Below are 19,024 nucleotides of genomic sequence, written 5' to 3' on the forward strand. Positions count from 1 at the left end.
GCGACCAGACCCCCGGGCCAGTGGCGCTAGGGGCGTGGCTAGACCCAAGCCCGGGCCGGGAAGAGGGGCGGGGCCGGTGCGCGGGGACGTGACCCCCGGCAGATGGCGGCCGGGGTCCTCAAGCCCGATCAAGCCTGTCTCCCGGAATGCAACCAGCAGCCTTCACGCCCACTCGGAAGGCTGCTTCGGGGAGGCTGGACCCCCCACGCGTGGCCCTTTTCGGGCCTAGCGTGGTAACCCAGGTACAGCGACCAGACCCCCGGGCCAGTGGCGCTAGGGGCGTGGCTAGACCCAAGCCCGGGCCGGGAAGAGGGGCGGGGCCGGTGCGCGGGGACGTGACCCCCGGCAGATGGCGGCCGGGGTCCTCAAGCCCGATCAAGCCTGTCTCCCGGAATGCAACCAGCAGCCTTCACGCCCACTCGGAAGGCTGCTTCGGGGAGGCTGGACCCCCCACGCGTGGCCCTTTTCGGGCCTAGCGTGGTAACCCAGGTACAGCGACCAGACCCCCGGGCCAGTGGCGCTAGGGGCGTGGCTAGACCCAAGCCCGGGCCGGGAAGAGGGGCGGGGCCGGTGCGCGGGGACGTGACCCCCGGCAGATGGCGGCCGGGGTCCTCAAGCCCGATCAAGCCTGTCTCCCGGAATGCAACCAGCAGCCTTCACGCCCACTCGGAAGGCTGCTTCGGGGAGGCTGGACCCCCCACGCGTGGCCCTTTTCGGGCCTAGCGTGGTAACCCAGGTACAGCGACCAGACCCCCGGGCCAGTGGCGCTAGGGGCGTGGCTAGACCCAAGCCCGGGCCGGGAAGAGGGGCGGGGCCGGTGCGCGGGGACGTGACCCCCGGCAGATGGCGGCCGGGGTCCTCAAGCCCGATCAAGCCTGTCTCCCGGAATGCAACCAGCAGCCTTCACGCCCACTCGGAAGGCTGCTTCGGGGAGGCTGGACCCCCCACGCGTGGCCCTTTTCGGGCCTAGCGTGGTAACCAGGTACAGCGACCAGACCCCCGGGCCAGTGGCGCTAGGGGCGTGGCTAGACCCAAGCCCGGGCCGGGAAGAGGGGCGGGGCCGGTGCGCGGGGACGTGACCCCCGGCAGATGGCGGCCGGGGTCCTCAAGCCCGATCAAGCCTGTCTCCCGGAATGCAACCAGCAGCCTTCACGCCCACTCGGAAGGCTGCTTCGGGGAGGCTGGACCCCCCACGCGTGGCCCTTTTCGGGCCTAGCGTGGTAACCCAGGTACAGCGACCAGACCCCCGGGCCAGTGGCGCTAGGGGCGTGGCTAGACCCAAGCCCGGGCCGGGAAGAGGGGCGGGGCCGGTGCGCGGGGACGTGACCCCCGGCAGATGGCGGCCGGGGTCCTCAAGCCCGATCAAGCCTGTCTCCCGGAATGCAACCAGCAGCCTTCACGCCCACTCGGAAGGCTGCTTCGGGGAGGCTGGACCCCCCACGCGTGGCCCTTTTCGGGCCTAGCGTGGTAACCCAGGTACAGCGACCAGACCCCCGGGCCAGTGGCGCTAGGGGCGTGGCTAGACCCAAGCCCGGGCCGGGAAGAGGGGCGGGGCCGGTGCGCGGGGACGTGACCCCCGGCAGATGGCGGCCGGGGTCCTCAAGCCCGATCAAGCCTGTCTCCCGGAATGCAACCAGCAGCCTTCACGCCCACTCGGAAGGCTGCTTCGGGGAGGCTGGACCCCCCACGCGTGGCCCTTTTCGGGCCTAGCGTGGTAACCCAGGTACAGCGACCAGACCCCCGGGCCAGTGGCGCTAGGGGCGTGGCTAGACCCAAGCCCGGGCCGGGAAGAGGGGCGGGGCCGGTGCGCGGGGACGTGACCCCCGGCAGATGGCGGCCGGGGTCCTCAAGCCCGATCAAGCCTGTCTCCCGGAATGCAACCAGCAGCCTTCACGCCCACTCGGAAGGCTGCTTCGGGGAGGCTGGACCCCCCACGCGTGGCCCTTTTCGGGCCTAGCGTGGTAACCCAGGTACAGCGACCAGACCCCCGGGCCAGTGGCGCTAGGGGCGTGGCTAGACCCAAGCCCGGGCCGGGAAGAGGGGCGGGGCCGGTGCGCGGGGACGTGACCCCCGGCAGATGGCGGCCGGGGTCCTCAAGCCCGATCAAGCCTGTCTCCCGGAATGCAACCAGCAGCCTTCACGCCCACTCGGAAGGCTGCTTCGGGGAGGCTGGACCCCCCACGCGTGGCCCTTTTCGGGCCTAGCGTGGTAACCAGGTACAGCGACCAGACCCCCGGGCCAGTGGCGCTAGGGGCGTGGCTAGACCCAAGCCCGGGCCGGGAAGAGGGGCGGGGCCGGTGTGCTGGGACGTGACCCCCGGCAGATGGCGGCCGGGGTCCTCAAGCCCGATCAAGCCTGTCTCCCGGAATGCAACCAGCAGCCTTCACGCCCACTCGGAAGGCTGCTTCGGGGCGGCCAGTGCGCCAGTTGGCGCCAGGCTTCACCTGCTGGCCGCCCGGCCAGGGAGCCCTGAGAAATTGGTTCTCTGTATGCTGCTCAAGACGGCTTCATGCTGATGCTATAGCGTTTTGGGGACACCAAGCAACCCTAAAGATTTCCAAGGGCTGTAAATCTCCCTCAGACGAATCTGCTGCTAACATGGTTTCACTCCATAATTTCCGAATGATTGTAACTCCCTATATAATGCCAATTCCCTACGATACACAGTAACTGGGTGGGAACACAGAGAAATCTCTCATTTCCCTTGAAAAAACTAGGAATCCACGTAGTGTAACCTGCTGGAACTAGATAAGTATCTCAAAGTTGATAGATCCAGACCTGCATTAGACAACAGCAAAAGCTACAATGACACACAGGGGAATTAGGAACGACCCAAACAGTCTATTAACAAGTGGTCATATGCACAGAATAGGGGAAAACCCCAGAGCGGAACAGAGTGACTGGAGGAGGCTTATCCCCCACCGATAAGGACTCCCGGACTCCCACCAAGGTATATCAGAACGGACACAAGAACGTCAACGCAACTGCCAAAGAGAATACGGGGACCTGGAAAGCCTTTGAATGCTGTGAACCCAGAGGACAGACACCCCCTCTCTTTGGACCAACTACACGAGATGGAAAAAGCCCGAGTCCTTCCACAAAGGAACCAACGACATCAGAACAACGACTAGGAATCACGATTGGTCATCAGAACCAGAAGATCAATAAACTTCCGGCGGGACAGTGGCGGAGGAATCCTCTCCAGTCCTTACCTAGTTTCAGCTCTGGGCCTCCACCCCCTATAAAGACCAACAAGGTTCCTCCTAAACCCCCCTCCCCCCCTACACACACACACACACTTACACACACACTCATATACACACACTAATAGGATGAGATAACCAAAGAACAATAAAGATAGGTCATCAAGGACTTACTCATATACTATTAGATGGAACATAAAAAACAAGTACCCATTAGCAAGGTTTGAGAGATTTCTCTGCAACACCCCCCAAAATTGTTACACACCTCAATTGAGGAGGTGACATTGAAATAGTGGTAGAAGGTAATCAAGAACTTACATGTAATTTTTACATATTGTCTACTCAACACTATGTCAGACATCTAATGTTTGCCTGGATTTAACCTGTAACTTATGCTGGGTTGAATGTTACTTTTCTGAACCTGTCACTGATACTGTCTAAACCCAGAGGTGTGGAAGAATTGAACTTTTTTTTTTTTTTTAACATATTGTTCACTCAACACTATACCAATTAACCCCATAACATTGTATATCGACGCTGATGTTTTGTTGGGGGTTTTAACTGACCGGAACTTTACTCTGTTGGCTCTACCTTCAGACCAGAGAAGGTCTCCCCAAGAGGCCACTGAACTTATCTGGACAATAGGACGCTGGACTTTATGCTGGGTACATGCTCACAATGTAGGAATTCCAACGGAACTTGAACTGTGGTTATGCAACAAGATGGAGCAATCCACTATGGGAGGAGGGGTGTGGGAGGGGCGGGGGGACTCCCCAATGCTTATAAAACTGTTTCACATAATACAATGTTAATAAAAAAAAAAGTTTGTAGAAAGTGTAATAAAAGAAACCATCATGATATGCATTTTCCATGAAAGACTCCAAGCACATGAAATCATTCAGCTGTTCCTATTATGAAGTGTGTCGTAAATATCCTGACTTACTCTGCAATGAACCAGACTGAAAGGAATGGATTCTTTCCACCACCTGTTGGTTTCCCCCATGAAACAAATAATCTCCACTATCCTGCTGACCTCTAATGCTTCCACTCACCCTGCTTCAGCCTCGGGGTCCAACAAAATTCACTGGAATGGGTGCCCATGGCAAAGGACCTTATTAGGGAAACAGAGTTCATCTGTGTGCATGCTCTGTGAGCAGTGAGAGCTGGGGCTCTCACACCAGGACTGTTGGGAAGACAGATAGGAGGTCTGGGCCTTCCAAATTCAGTGAGCTTGAGAATGGACACACAGTTGTGAAATTTTACCAGAATTCAATAGCAGACTTCTTCTCCTCTCTCTCCTCCTTCATATTTCCCTTCTAACAACTTCTTTATAGAAAGAAAACAAATTTAGAAAATACATTTGCAGGCATAATGTTGCTTCCCACTGCCCTGCCCTATGTCCACATTCCCCATCCACTATCACCCTTCTTTTTAATTTAATTTTTACAATGCATATTTTTGGTTTCCCTTCTCAATCACAGCGTAGGACTCCATTAAGCAAAGATTTTAACACATATTTAGCCTTCTTAGATTGTTTTATTTCACAAATCCCATATGCTGGACCACACACCAAAGTCCCCAACAAGAGGTGATGGCGAGGCCAGAGCCATCGCTGAGAACAGAATCTGGGTCTTCCACACAGAAGGAATAGAACCAAATATTATAGCCAACTTCAGCTGCTTTCCAAGGAGTACATTAGCTTAAAGTGGAGATGAGAAGCAGATCGGGTACTCCAACCGGAATCTTTTATATGGGATTCAGACATCCCAAGAGGCATGGTAATCATGATGCTAAATGCCTGCCTTTGCTAGAAGCATTCTGAAAACCATATACACCGGCTAATAATAGTTATCTATTATATCAAAGTCAGGATGAAGTTACAGAGAGAGGTGGTAGTATGGTGGGACACATGGAAGAAACACAGATCTTTCATTCATTGCTCACTACAGAATTGGTTGCATTTTTTTCCAGGATGAACCAGTCCACATCCACAAGGCAAGAGCTTCTTCTGGATTTTCCTTGTGGATCAGGGGTCTCAAACACGTGGAACTTAACTGCAGTAGGCCAACAAAAATTCAAAGCAATGCCATCAGGGTCACTAGAGGTATGGTGGTAGATTTACTGATTATGCCTCAGAGCACCAGCCATCATATCTGTCCTTTTTATCTTTTAAATCTTTTATTGCTTTATAATTCCATGCTAAAGTTACATAGGTTTCGGGATTTTCCCTCTCTCCCCCAATGCCGACCTCACCCACCCACTAATTTTCACCATGACTTTGCAATAGTGTAGTCCTTCTCATTTAGTCATAAGTCTATCATTCTGCTATATCAGTGTGTCCTGACAATACAGGTATGAACAATGACAGAGTCCAGCATCCTATTCTTAAGATACATTCATCAAGAGCTAATAGAAAAATAGGGTTAAAAACTTTTAAAATTCAAATTTCCTGATATTTTGAAGGTCTCTAGGCACATAAGAATATCTTCATCTAGCCTTGGGATTCAGTAAATAATATGAGCTGTTTAGCTTATTCTGTAACAAATACTTGTAAAGGAAAGTGGGATTTTTACTGATTGCTCTGGAATTCCATCCAGAAAACAAAATTTTTCAATTCAGGCATTTGCACTGAAAATTTTCCTTAAGTCACTGTAAGGACCCCAAGTATCCTGCTGGCCTTGGACATGGGGGAACTTTTTTTTCCTACAGTGACATTTGCATCTACTGTATCCCACAAAATCTGCTAGGCTGGGGACCCTTGCTAGCAATGGCTGGGGTGTGTTTCCATGGCAATTTCATGCCCAGGAGCAATGAAGACTGCGGCTTTCTCCTCAAGACTGGTAGGAAAATAACCAGGCCATGACTCTGGGAATAGAAGACATAGGTACAACTCTGTCTGGAATACTGGAACCAGTATTCTTATTTAAAAATTACTGTTTTCTTGAAAATCAAATACAGATGAGGACAGAAAGGCCAAAGGAGAGCACTTACATTGACTGGCCCATCCCCCAACACACACAACAATACTAAGTGCTGAGGCAGGTGAAGCTGTGAACTAAGAACTCAGCCAGGACACTCCCATGTAGATGGAAGGAACAGCAATACTTGAGCCATTATCTGTGGCATCCCAGGATACACAATAGCAAGAAGTAGAAATTGGAAGCTAGACCTCAAACCCAGCCGCCAAAATACATGTTGCCAGCATCCCAAATAGCATCTTATTTTTGCATCAAATGCTTACCTTCGGGACCAGCATCTTAAAAACATTTTCCATAATAGTTCTTCAGCACTCCAGGTAATAGGGACTCTTGATTTTGGTTTGCAGGCACCACAAAATTATGTGAATATCCATCTTATTCCCAGCATACCATACACGTCATACAGCCATCAAACTCTCAGCCAGCGTTCACAGCAGAACGGCCAGTTGGGTGCACACATCTCTGTATTGTGTAGCTGCTGAGTTTCTACTCTGCTGCTCAGTGCTGTATCTGTGGTCACAGAGTCTAAAAGAGTAACCATGGTTTTTCTTCTACAGAATCTATCTGATGTCACAAACATGTGTAACCATTCATTGCAAGTTCCCAGTGAAGTGCTTTCTGATGTTTGCTCAAGCAAGTGTTCATTTCACACGAGAATGTATTTTATTTAGAGATTTCCATGTGTATATCAGCTCACTGATTGTTTAGTGAAATATACTTTAAGTCATAGTGATATCCTATGGAATAGGAAACTCTAGGTCTTCATTTCCGCTATGGAGATTGGGCTTAGCTACAATTAGGACCAAGCTGTCTTTGTGAAAAATGACCAGTGGAAAGATTGCGTGAGGCCTAGGTGAGGGCAAAGCCAAGAACTGTATCAAAATGCGTCTGTTGCTATTTTTTGCTTGTTTGTTTGTTTCACCAAGCACTTCTGGTCCGAGAAACAGCATGGCAGAAGGAGGAGATCAGTTTCAATTGCTAGTGCATCTCGTGGAAGGGAAAGGATGTGGTGGAAAATTCTAAGATTCTGTCTCCCCCTCAGGGCTTTCTGGGAAACTTATATATGCCTTGCCTGCCTCGAAGGACTAATGGTGATGGCCGTGCTGGGTGTTTAGCTGATCAGGCCTGCTGAGAAGCAGGACAGGCATATAACCACATCCTCAGAGGAAGACATTAGGAGGAGAATGAGATGAACTCCTGAGAATAAACACTAACGCCTTGAACTGAAAAACATCCTACGCACTGAAGCCCAGGGAAGAATTGGCTGTCGCACACAGTCTCCAGTCAGTCATATGACTCTTATACAAAGGACTTTAATAAGGGTTTTTGATGAATGTTCAAATATGAACGGAAAGCAAAAGAAAGCATTGGAACAAGGAAGTACGGCACCATCAAAGAAACACTTTGCATCTCCAGAGAGAATTTATTATTTTTTTCTTACACAAGAGGAGCAATTTGATTATCCCACAATGAACTCAAGATAACCAATTAAAGATGCTCAACTTAAAAAACAGCACAGATGGAAGCTTAGAGTAATTGGAAAATAATGCATTAACAATTTTTTGATAAAATAAAGAGGCCTAAAAGCATGAACTAGTAAACAGAAATATTGTAACTGAATAATATAAAATTTTTGAATATAAATATAAATATAAAAGTTTTGAAATATTTAATAAATGGCTCAATTGGAAACAGTCAAGGAGAATAAAGAATACTTTTTAAATGATTTATTTGTATTGGAAGGCAGATTTACAGAGAGAAAAAAAGAGAAAGATCTTTCATCTGCCGATTCACTCCCCAAGTGGCCGCAAAGGCCAGTACTGAGTCTATTCAAAGCAAGGAGGTAGGAGCTTCTTCCAAGTCTCCCACGCAGGTGCAAGGTCCTGGGCTTTGGGCCATCCTTGACTGCTTTTCCAAGCCACAAGCAGGGAGCTGGATGAGAAGTGGAACAGCCGAGAAAATAACTAGAGCCCATATTGTATCCCAGTGGTAACAAGGTGAGGACTTGGCTAATAGGGTATTACACTTGCTCTAACCTGTCATTTTTTTTTTATTTGTTGAGTTTATTGTAGAACATTTAATTTCAGAATAGGTTTAAATTTACACAAGAAAAATTGTGGAATAATAACACAAAGAGTACCATATATTCTTCATCCCACTTCCCCGTTAACTGTGTCACAGTGATTGAATCACAAAAATATGGTGACTTTGATTCCAAAGGTTGAATATCTCCCTTTCTCTCAGCCTCTCATAATCAATATACTGTGTTCAGATTTTGGTTTGTTCTTTAATCAAAGCTATGAAATCAAAGGAGCAGCCAAAAAAGAGTCAAGAGAAGGTAATCAGAGGTACTTATAGACCAGCATAATGAGTCTGATACACACATTTGGGGAGTTGTACACTAAAAAAAAAAAAAGAGAAAACTAAAAAAAGAAAGGCAGGCAGAGAGCTAACTTGAAGAAAGAATGATGACAATGAGAAACGTCACCAGTTAGAAGAAGGTGTGTGTGGGGAGCTGTAGGGAGCCTGCAGCCCACACCCTAGACAGACCAGGGCCGAACTGCTGCTTCCTGCTGTGGTAGAAAAAAAAAGTCTCAGGAAGTCTGCTGTGATTGGCCCAGGGGTGCGTGGATGGCGCGTGGACAGCACGTAATCTGTGTGATGATTGGCCTGCCTGCTGCATGCACAGGTGACCTTTACGTTGATTGGCCGGGTTACCCAACATATAAGGGAGCCAGAGAACCAGGGAGGGGAGAGAGAGCGCGCCTCGGAGAGAGAGAGGGGAGAGAGCGCACCTCGCCAAGATATAGCTGCTGTGTGCCTCGCGATGTGGCGGCTGCGCGGTGGCTGCATGGCGGCCACTGTGCGGCCACTGTGCACCGGTTTTGCTGTGTCATCTCTACAATAAAGGTTCCACAAAGATAACGAGTGTCTGGGTTTGACTTGCTGGCCAAGGGACCCCGACAGTGTGGACATGTACCTTCAGGGAGCTCCCTGGACATTAATTGTAATACATCTAGTGAGAAGCCCCAAGATACAGGATAATCAAGTGGTGCAGTCACCGTGAAAGAGAGAACCCTGAGAGCAGCAAGGGAGAAGTGATGCCTCAGTACTGGAAATCCCCCAAACTTTGGCAGCCGAGTCCTCGGCATTCACTGAGCCTCCCTATAAACCCATCTCTCAACTGTCACACAAGTGCGAGATCCAAATCTCTGGTGGTGAGAGCCAGGATGCAGCTTGTAAGCTCCTCAGTTGTTCCCAGAAAAGAGCAGTGATGTGCACCCTCCACAAAGCTCTCACAGTAAGTTAGACCAACACCAAATGAGCATGGGGTACAGAGGAGTCAAAGAAAGCATGGGGAGCATCAGGATGAAAACCAGAGCCTGATCAACTGTCTATGATGAGTGGATCATCCATCAAAAAGCACAGAAGGCTCCATAGTTATGACAGGATTCAGGCATACAGTGACTATGCTGTACAAAAGGTATTTAAGAGTCTCCATTGGAGAAAAATGGCCAATGAGGCAACATTTAGACATAAAATGTGCAGAGAACAGGGACCGGTGCCATAGCCTAGCAGCTAAAGTCCTCACCTTCAATGTGCCGAGATCCCATTTCGGCATTGGTTCTAATCCTGGTGGCTTCCCTTCCCATCCAGCTCTCTGCTTGCAGCCTGGGAAAGCAGTGGAGGAGGCCCAAAGCCTTGGGAACCTGCACCCATGTGGGAGACCTGGAAGAAGCTCCTGGCTCCTGGCTTTGGATCAGAACAGCTCCAGGCCTTGTGACTGCGTGGGGAGTGAATCATCAGGTGGAAGATCTGTTCCTCTGTTTCTCCTCTTCTCTCTATATTTGGTTTTCCAATAAAAGTGAAATAAATCTTTTAAAAAATGTGCAGAGAACAAAGCCATGATGGTTTTGCATATGCTGTGATCAGAGAGGTAAAGTTTTGAGACCCAAATCCTTAATCAATCTATAATCCAAGAGGAAGACAGAGGGATTGAGATCAGACTTCCTTGCTGAGGAGTCTCCTCGTGGCCCTCTTGATGTCCCTGTTCCTCAGGCTGTAGATAAAGGGGTTGAGCATGGGCGTAACCACAGTGTACACCACTGAGGCCACTGCACATCTCCTGGGAGAAAGTGAGAAAGATGAACTGAGATACACACCAAGGCCTGTTCCATAAAATAAGCAAACCACTGTCAGGTGAGAGCCGCAGGTGGAGAAGGCTTTGTACCTGCCACCAGGAGATGGGACCCTCAGAATGGAAGAAAATATTTTGTAGTATGAGAAGAGGATTCCTGACATAGGAACAAAACCATATAGGATACAAACACTGTACATGACCATGTCATGGGCGATTATGTCAGAAGTAATAATGTTTAAAAGTTGAGAAGGGTCACAGAAGAAATTGGAAACGTCTATCTCCTTGAAGCATGCAACAGGCAATATTATCACATTGTGCAACAGGGTATCAGAAAGGCTGATGACAAAGCACACCAAAATGAGGAAGCCACAGTGGCGGGGATTCATGATGACCTGGTAATGCAGGGGGTGACAGATGGCAACAAACCGATCATAGGCCATCACTGTCAGAAGGAAGTCATCCATGATGCCAAAAATGATGAAGAAAGACATCTGAGTCAGGCAGCCGGCATAGGAGATGTCTGGTCTGTGCGTGAGGATGCCCACAATCAAGTTGGGAACCGTGGTGGACGTGAACCCCACGTCAGCCAAGGACAGGCTGCAGAGGAAGAAGTACATGGGTGTGTGCAGGTGGGAGTCTGAGGAGACAGCCAGGATGATGAGCATGTTCCCGAGCACCGTGACCAGGTACATGGAGAGGAACAGTCCCAGGAGGAAGGGCTGCAGCTCTCGATCCTCTGAGAAGCCCAACAGGTGGAATTCTGAGACATGTGTGAGATTTCGGGTTTCAGAACAACTTGGACTCCTTCTGGAACAGAAAACAGAACTGCATACATTGTTAATGAAACAGTCATGGCTGTAATACAAGTGTTCTTCAAATGAATTTTAGAATATGGAATTAAAAATGTGTTTGTTTTTGTGCAATCCGATTTGAAGTCCGTCCATTTTGTTGTATGGGATAATCTGACGACCCTGTCGTGTTAACCATTTGTGGCCACAATTGTGTCTGCCATTTCCCTTGATGATAGCAACCTCAGTCTTTTTAGAATTCTCACGAATGGCTTCTGTGTTTTTCACTTCCCTCTCTCACACATGCCATGCAAACACTCCGCTAAAAAGTGTTTGAAAGCCAAGAGCATTGGACCAAACAATCCATCCTTGGCAAATGCAAACAGCCCTTTGAAGGAGAAAGACTAGATAGCTCCTTTCTCTGTAAAAAATGTAGTGTTCTAATTAACAGATGAGTCTACTTTGATTTTAAGAGCACATACATGGCTTTTACCTGGGCTGTTTATAAGTTCCCACCTAAACCATTGCATTTTCTAAACACAGAGTAAAAACTGCAGGCTCACAGTCAAGAAATATTTTGGCCGTTGTGATGAATAAAGCTTAATCCTTTTTAGTTTTCCGATTTTCCTGTTATTCAGATGGAAGCACTCACTCAGATGCTACTCATCTTTGTATGAGTAGCAGCAACAGAAATGGGAACAGGAGAGTTCTCACTGTTGCACTTCCCAAAAGCTGCCTTGTTTGTGGTTCAAACAAAATGGAACTGGGACTGGCATACCATCCGGCAATGCCACAGATGTTGCAGAAATCCAAGAATCTGAGCCAGAACTTGGAGTCAGACCAGACCTAGATATGATTCCAGGCACTCCCATGTGTGGGAGGTGGGTGTCTTAACCTATGCCTTTAAGCAATCATTCAGTTTGTAACTACTATCCTTGTCTCTGAGGAACTTCCAATTTTCATTAAAGTTATTCAGTCAAATGTGTACCAATCTCTCCACCCCTTTGTGTTCATGCCTGTGTTCTCCACTGGCTATGAACAGAGTAAAACAGTAAACATCCACGGAATGTTTAAAACTGAAATTTCTTCCCTAATGCTTTTTTTTTTGAATACAGAATTCCATCCTGATGGAAATCACAAGATTCAATTGAAAAAAATACCATGATCCAAAATACTGGAAGCTGCAGTGATGCCTAACTCTACAATATGTCTCATCGCAGTGAAAACAATTTCCACCCCAGACTCTTTCTGTGTTTAGGCCATATCTAAAATAGTGCCTGTCCTTGTTTCTGAATAACTATAATAAAAGCATTGTTGTAGATGTTAACTCTTATGTGTGCTTCATGAGACACGAGCCGATGTTATCATATTGTCTTGAGTTGTTGTGCATTCCTGAGAAGTAGGCAAGGAAAACTAGGAAAGCATCAGGTGTATTGAAGCCACATACACCATGGTCAGTTATTATTCTGAGCCCGTGAAACATTTGTTCAATATGGAATAGAGACTTGTAGTGCCTCTGTGCAAAACAACATCTGCACAGAGAATGATCTTTGCTTGTCCTCCAAAACAGAATATGTATGTTTATAAGGGTATATTTATACTCTCCAAGGCTTTAGGACGAATTGAAATTAAAGTGTGAAATCCTTTCAACACAAAAAATAGTTGGAATCTATTATTTTGTAATTGTACAAAAGATATCAAAAATTTGTGTGTGGACTGTAAAAAAAAAATTTGGATCCAAAATAATGTCACATTCTTTAGGTTGTGTCTGTTAGCTTTGAAATCCTCTCTTGTAAAAACAAAAGCAACAAAATCTCTTATAAAAATGTAAAGTATAATATCAGGGCAGGGAATATTTCAGTTGAGAGATTAAACAAAAGAATCAATTAATAACAACATTGCCTAAAATGTATGTTGTCCAGCTTGGGTCCATTTGTTATTATTTATACACCACATAAGTAGGTGCCATTTCCAATTTATTCCTCACTTGATGTGATTTCATCAATGAGTCAATGTGGATAACAATGGCTAGTGTCAAGGATCCCAAGAAGACATAGCACAGAAATAAGCAGTGCAGTGGGCAGGATGCAAAAATGTATATTTTCTCTGTGTCTGATGCATTAAGGATGCCCACTCTTTTCCAGTTATCCAACAGCAGATCAAAACATCAGGTACCTCTGGGATCCATTGTCAAGCTCTTTCCAGCTCCTGCAGTAAGCGTGGAATCTGACACCCCAGCTATGGTGTCAGATTTTGGGAGTGGGAGCAAGAGAAGATTCAGTGGGATTGTTACAGGAGCGTAGGAAATAGAAGACTGAAGTGAAACCTTTGAGAAGGCATAAGAGAGAGATCATCCCTGAACTGCCCTGTGCTTGTTCAGTGATCTTCGCCTTCCTGCCCCACTGATGAGCACCATGAAGGACCAGGAAAGAGCATGCTGAACAGGGATACTCTTCCTGAACAGACAGAAGTCTGAAACAATTTCATGGAGGGCAAGACTGGCCATATGGACTGGAGTCCAATCCCCTGGTCCACATGTGGCTTCTTTTCCTTCTACCTAACAGGAATGTTTAACTTGTCTTCTAGAAAATGATTATGTGTGCAAATACAACTTGACAGATGATGTAGTGCAATGGAGCAAGCTGGTGAAATCAGAGTTCAGACACTGGCACAGAGCCCATGTTTCACGATGCTTTGGCTGCTGGCATGCTCATCTTCATGATCATGCTTGTGTTTGCAGAGAGTTTACACAGGCTCAGTTATTACTGCCTTCCTCCCAAAGGAGGATTTGTGGATGAGAGAGGAAAGAAAAACTTTAGATTATTCAGGCCTGTTTGGAGAACCATGAACAGCCAAGACATTGTGCGTTGGTTGCTTTCCCTCTGTCTATCGCAACTACCATTTTCATCCTGACCATGAAAACATAATGCTGCTGACATTCCCAGATCTCTCTAATAGTCTCCCTCAGCACCTACCGGGCTGCAATGACTCTCAGCTGAGGCATGGCCCAGGGTGAGGACTCCATTACTCCTCTTCTTCCCCTCATACGGTGGCATCTCATGATTCTTGGTTCGGGTCTTCAAATTGGACACACTCATGCCAGGTCCTCCTGGGGCAGGTGCTCACTGTGGTATTTGTCATAGAACAGAATGCCAGTCCAGGTCCTAAAGTGCTGGCTCATTATTTACGTTTGGAGGATGTTTTGGGCTCAGTGCTCAGAGCTCCTCATTAGCCCACAGGACTAGAGTATCCCAGTCTCTAAGGACTGGCTGACAGTGGTGAAGAGGGAATGGAGAAAAAGTGTATCTGGAACCTTTCCAGAGGAAAACCTCACCTGTGCTTCTGCTATGAACTTTAACTCTCTTTGCTTCTGGGATCTTCTGAAAAGTTTTGCAGTAGGCAAAAATTAGGCTGAAATTTTTGCATCTATGTTTCTGAGGGGTACAGATTTATGGTTCTCTTTGCTGTCTATTTCTCTGTTTTTTGTTATTTAGGTGATGATGGTCTCATAAAAGGGATTGGGGGGGATTTGCTACTTTTCCTTTAATAAATAATTTAAACACTATTGGTAGTAAGTTTTTCATTAAAAATCCGGTGGAATTTGTCAGTGAAGCCACACGTTCCTGGGCTTTGGTTTTTAGATGCATTTGTCTTACTGCTTCAGTTTCTGTCTTATATATTGGTCTACTTAGGGTTCCTGTGTCATCCTGACTCAGGAAAATCATGTATACAGAAATCCACCCATTTTTTCTGTGTTATTCACTTTGTTGTTATGTATTTTCTTGTCATCATAGTCGATAAAACTGTGTATTTGTGGTGTCTGCTGCTGTATTTCCTTTATCTCTGATTTTACTGGTTTGGGTTTTCTCCAATACTTTTTTTTTTTTTTTTTTTGGTGAGTGGAGCCAATGATGTATGTATTTTGTTTATTTTTTTTTTACTACATCTCATCTTTAATGCACCAATTTTATGCATCATTTATTAAATTTCAATTTTGGTTTCTCTAGTTTTATTTCTTTCATGCTACCAGCTTTGGATTTGGGTTGCTAGGTCTTTGAGACACATTGAGAGAACACTGACTTGAAATTCACAAAACACTGACCAGATTATGTGGCCCCAAGAGCACACACACATACACACACACACACACCATATATCTATTGAAGGAGAAGATACTCCACTGAGGCACAACTCAAAGATAAACACATTAGTGCATAATACCAAGGAATAAATTCAGAAGTGCTTATGCATAAACGCAGAAGTACAAGAAGCAAAAGCAAAAAAAGACAACATGACTCACCGAAAGGAACATAGCCACCATCCCCAGTAGAAGAATGTAAAGAAGAGAAAACTAATCAACTTTCTGAAAGTAAATGGGACAGATGAGCACAGGGTTGCTCAGAAATACACAGAAACCAAGCATTGAGATAAAGAAATCCATGCCTTGTGTGGATGAACAAATGATCAAAGATGTTGGGACTTTGAAGACAAATCAAATGATAATTTACAATACATTCTTCCCTCCTGGCTACTGACTTCAGACCATCCCTGCTCTGCTCATGGTGGACATTTGGGAAGTGAATGAGCTGTTGGAAGATCTCTATCTTTCTCTCTGTCTGTCTTTCTGTTTCTTTCTCTCTTTTTCTCATTCTCTCTCTGTGTGAACTCTACCTTTCAAAAATAAATCTTGGGCCTGGCACAGTGGCCTAGCAGCTCAAGTCCTCAACTGGTACACGCCAGGATTTTGTATGGGCAACTGTTCTATTTTTTTTTTTTTTAGGTTTTACAATTCTTTGATGTAGATCAGAAGCAGTCTGACTCATATCAATTGTTGATTCATTGGTTACTTCACAATATCTTATTGCATGAGATACTGGCTGCTTGGGGTTGAAATAATATTAGTGTTTCGGCTTGACATCAATTCATAACAGCCACATCAACAACAACAACAACATCAACAACAAATTATTTCACCCTGAAAAATATCACACACCACTGAATAGCCAACACATGCGTGACAAAAAGGAAACATAGAGGTCTCATGGGAAAAATGATGGCCTCATATACTTCATGAGCACGTGATGAATTCTACTAGAGAATAGAGATTATTTGGAAGCAACCAAACTGAAACAAAAACATCAAAACACATAGGATACAGCCATAAAAAAAAAAAAAAAACCAGAAAATCAAAAAATAAAATAAAATAAAATAAAATAAAATAAAATAAAAACCAGGATATATTGGACTGTTTGAGTTACACTTTCCATGTTGGCTTCCTTATATGAGAGAGAATATATGGTGTTTGTTCTTTTGCGATTGATTCATTTCACTCAGCATAATGGTCTCTAGTTGGGACCACCTCGTTGTAAATAGAATAATTTCATTCTTCTTAATAGCTGAATAATATTCCATGGAGTAGATATACGACAGTGTCTTTAACCACTCTTCCTTGTATGCACATCTGGTTTGTTTCATGTGTTTGCTATTGTTGATCGCGCTGCAGTAAATATAGGATTGCAGATCCCCTTCTCACCTGTAGATTTCACTTCTTTTGGGAATGCACCTAGGAGCAGGATAGCTGGGTAATATGGCAGGTTTATTTGCAATTTTCCAAGCACTCTCCATACTGATTTCTACAGGGGTTACACTAGCCTACACTCCCACCAGCAGTGAAGAAGGGTGCCTTTCTCCCCACATCCATGCCACCTGGTGGTGTTATTTGACTTCTGAATGTAGGCCAGCCTCACTGGAGATAGGTGGTACCTCAAGGTGGTTTTCATTTGTATTTTTCTTATGGCTAGGGAGCCTGAGCATCTTTTCATATGTCTGCTACCCATTTGAACCTGTTCTTCTGAGAAATGTCTGTTAATTTATTTTGCCCATTTTGTTACAGGGTTGTTGTTTTTTCTTTCCCTGGGTTTCTGAAGCTCTTTGTAGATCTTGGATATTAGTCCCCTATCACTTGTGTAGTATGCAAAAGTTTTCTCCCATTCTGTTGGTTGCTTCTTCACTTTGTTAATTGTTTCCTTTGCTGTACAGAAGCTTTTTAGTTTGATGTAGCCCCATTTGTTCATTTTGGATTTGATTGCCTTTGCTTTAGACATCTTTTCCTAGAAGTCTTTCTCTGTTCCTATATCTTGGAGTGTGTTTCTTATGTTTTCCTTTAATAGTTTGATGGTTTCTGGGTGTAAATTTAGGTCCTTGAGCCAGTTAGAGCTGATTTTTGTATAATGCGACAGGTGTGGGTCTTGCTTCTTTATTCTGCAAGCTGCTATCCAGTTGTCCCAACAGCATTTGTTGAATAGAACAGGATTTTTACCTGGATTGTTTTTCATTTTCTTGTCAAAGATTAGGTGAGTATACATGTATGGATTTCCTTCTGGTGTTTCTATTCTGTTCCATTGATCTTCTTCTCTGTTTCTGTACCAGTACCAGACTGTTTTGATAACCACTACTCTGTAGTTGATCTTGAGGTCTGGAATTGTGAGTCTTCCAGTTTGATTTCTATTTTTCAGGATAGCTTTAGCTATTCGTGGTATTTTGTGACTCCAGATGAACTTTTGTATCATCTTTTCTATTTCCGAGAAGAATGTTGTTGGAATTTTGATTGGGATTGCATTGAATCTTTATATTGCTTTTGGTAATATGGTCATTTTGATAATGTTGATCCTGCCAATCCAAGAACATGGGAAGGTTCTCCATTTTTCAAGGTCTTCTTCTATTTCCTTTAAAAATGATTTATAATTTTCATCATAGAGGTCTTTCACATATTTAGTTAGCTTAATTCCTAGGTATTTACAATTCCTCTCCTCTATTTTAAAGGGGACTGTACTTACAATTTCTTTCTCAGTCGTGGAATTATTTTTGTACACTAGTTCCATCGATTTGTGTTCATTAATTTTGTATCCTGCTACTCTGCCAAATCTCTTATGAGTTCCAATAGTCTCTTGACTGAGTCTTTTGGATCTCCTTTGTAGAGAATCATGTCATCTGAGAATACTGATAATTTCAATTCCTCACTTTCCATTTGTATTCCTTTAATTGCTTTTTCTTGCCTAATAGCTCTGGCTAGGAATTCCAAAACAATATTGAAGAATAGCTGTGACAGTGGACACCCCTGTCTAGTTCCAGATTTTAGCGGAAAGGCTTCCAATCTTTCCATATTTAGTATGATGCTGGCACTGCATTTTTTTGTAAACTGCTTTGATTGTGTTGTAGAATGTTCCTTCTATGCCTATCTTGTTTAGGGTTTTTAACATGAAGTGGTGTTGGCTTTTATCAAATGCCTTCTCTGCATCTATTGAGAGGATCATATGGTTTTTATTTTCCAATTTATTGATGTGAAGTATCACATTTATTGTTTTGTGAATGTTGAACCATCCCTGCATGCCTGGGATGAATCCTACCTGGTCCAGGTGAATGATCTGCCTGATGTGTTGTTGGATCCTGTTGGCTAGTATTTTATTGAGAATCTTTGCATCTATGTTCATCAAGGATATCAGTCTGTACTTCTCTTTTTCTGTTATTTCTCTCTCTGGCTTTGGTATTAAGGTGATAATAGCTTCATAGAAAGAGCTTGGGAGGATTGCCTCTTTTCTATTGTTTAAAAAAACTTGTGTAAGATTGGGGTAAGTTCCCCTTGGAACATTTGATAGAATTCAGCTGTATCTGGTCCAGGACTTTTCTTGGTTTGGAGGGCTTTAATTACTGATTCAATCTCAGTGCATGTTATTGGGCTGATTAGATTGTTAATTGCTTCTTGATTCAATTTTGGTGGATTGTCTGTGTTCAAGAATCTATCCATCTCCTCTAGGTTTTTTGATTTGTTTACATATAGTTGCTTGTAATAGGTCCTGATGATTCTTTGTGTTTCTGAGGTATCTGTTGTTATATCTCCTTTCTCATCTCTGATAC

At 45.1% G+C, this 19,024-nt stretch overlaps 1 pseudogene; it reads right to left on the bottom strand.

The window, feature by feature from the left end:
• Positions 1-10,183: 10,183 nt before the first annotated feature.
• On the bottom strand, positions 10,184-16,182 carry LOC121171826 (annotated as a pseudogene).
• Between the last annotated feature and the right edge of the window lie 2,842 nt (positions 16,183-19,024).

The sequence above is a fragment of the Ochotona curzoniae genome, unplaced genomic scaffold (assembly GCF_017591425.1).
Source record: "Ochotona curzoniae isolate NIBS_2020 unplaced genomic scaffold, NIBS_Ocur_1.0 scaffold_274, whole genome shotgun sequence".
Taxonomy (NCBI): domain Eukaryota; kingdom Metazoa; phylum Chordata; class Mammalia; order Lagomorpha; family Ochotonidae; genus Ochotona; species Ochotona curzoniae.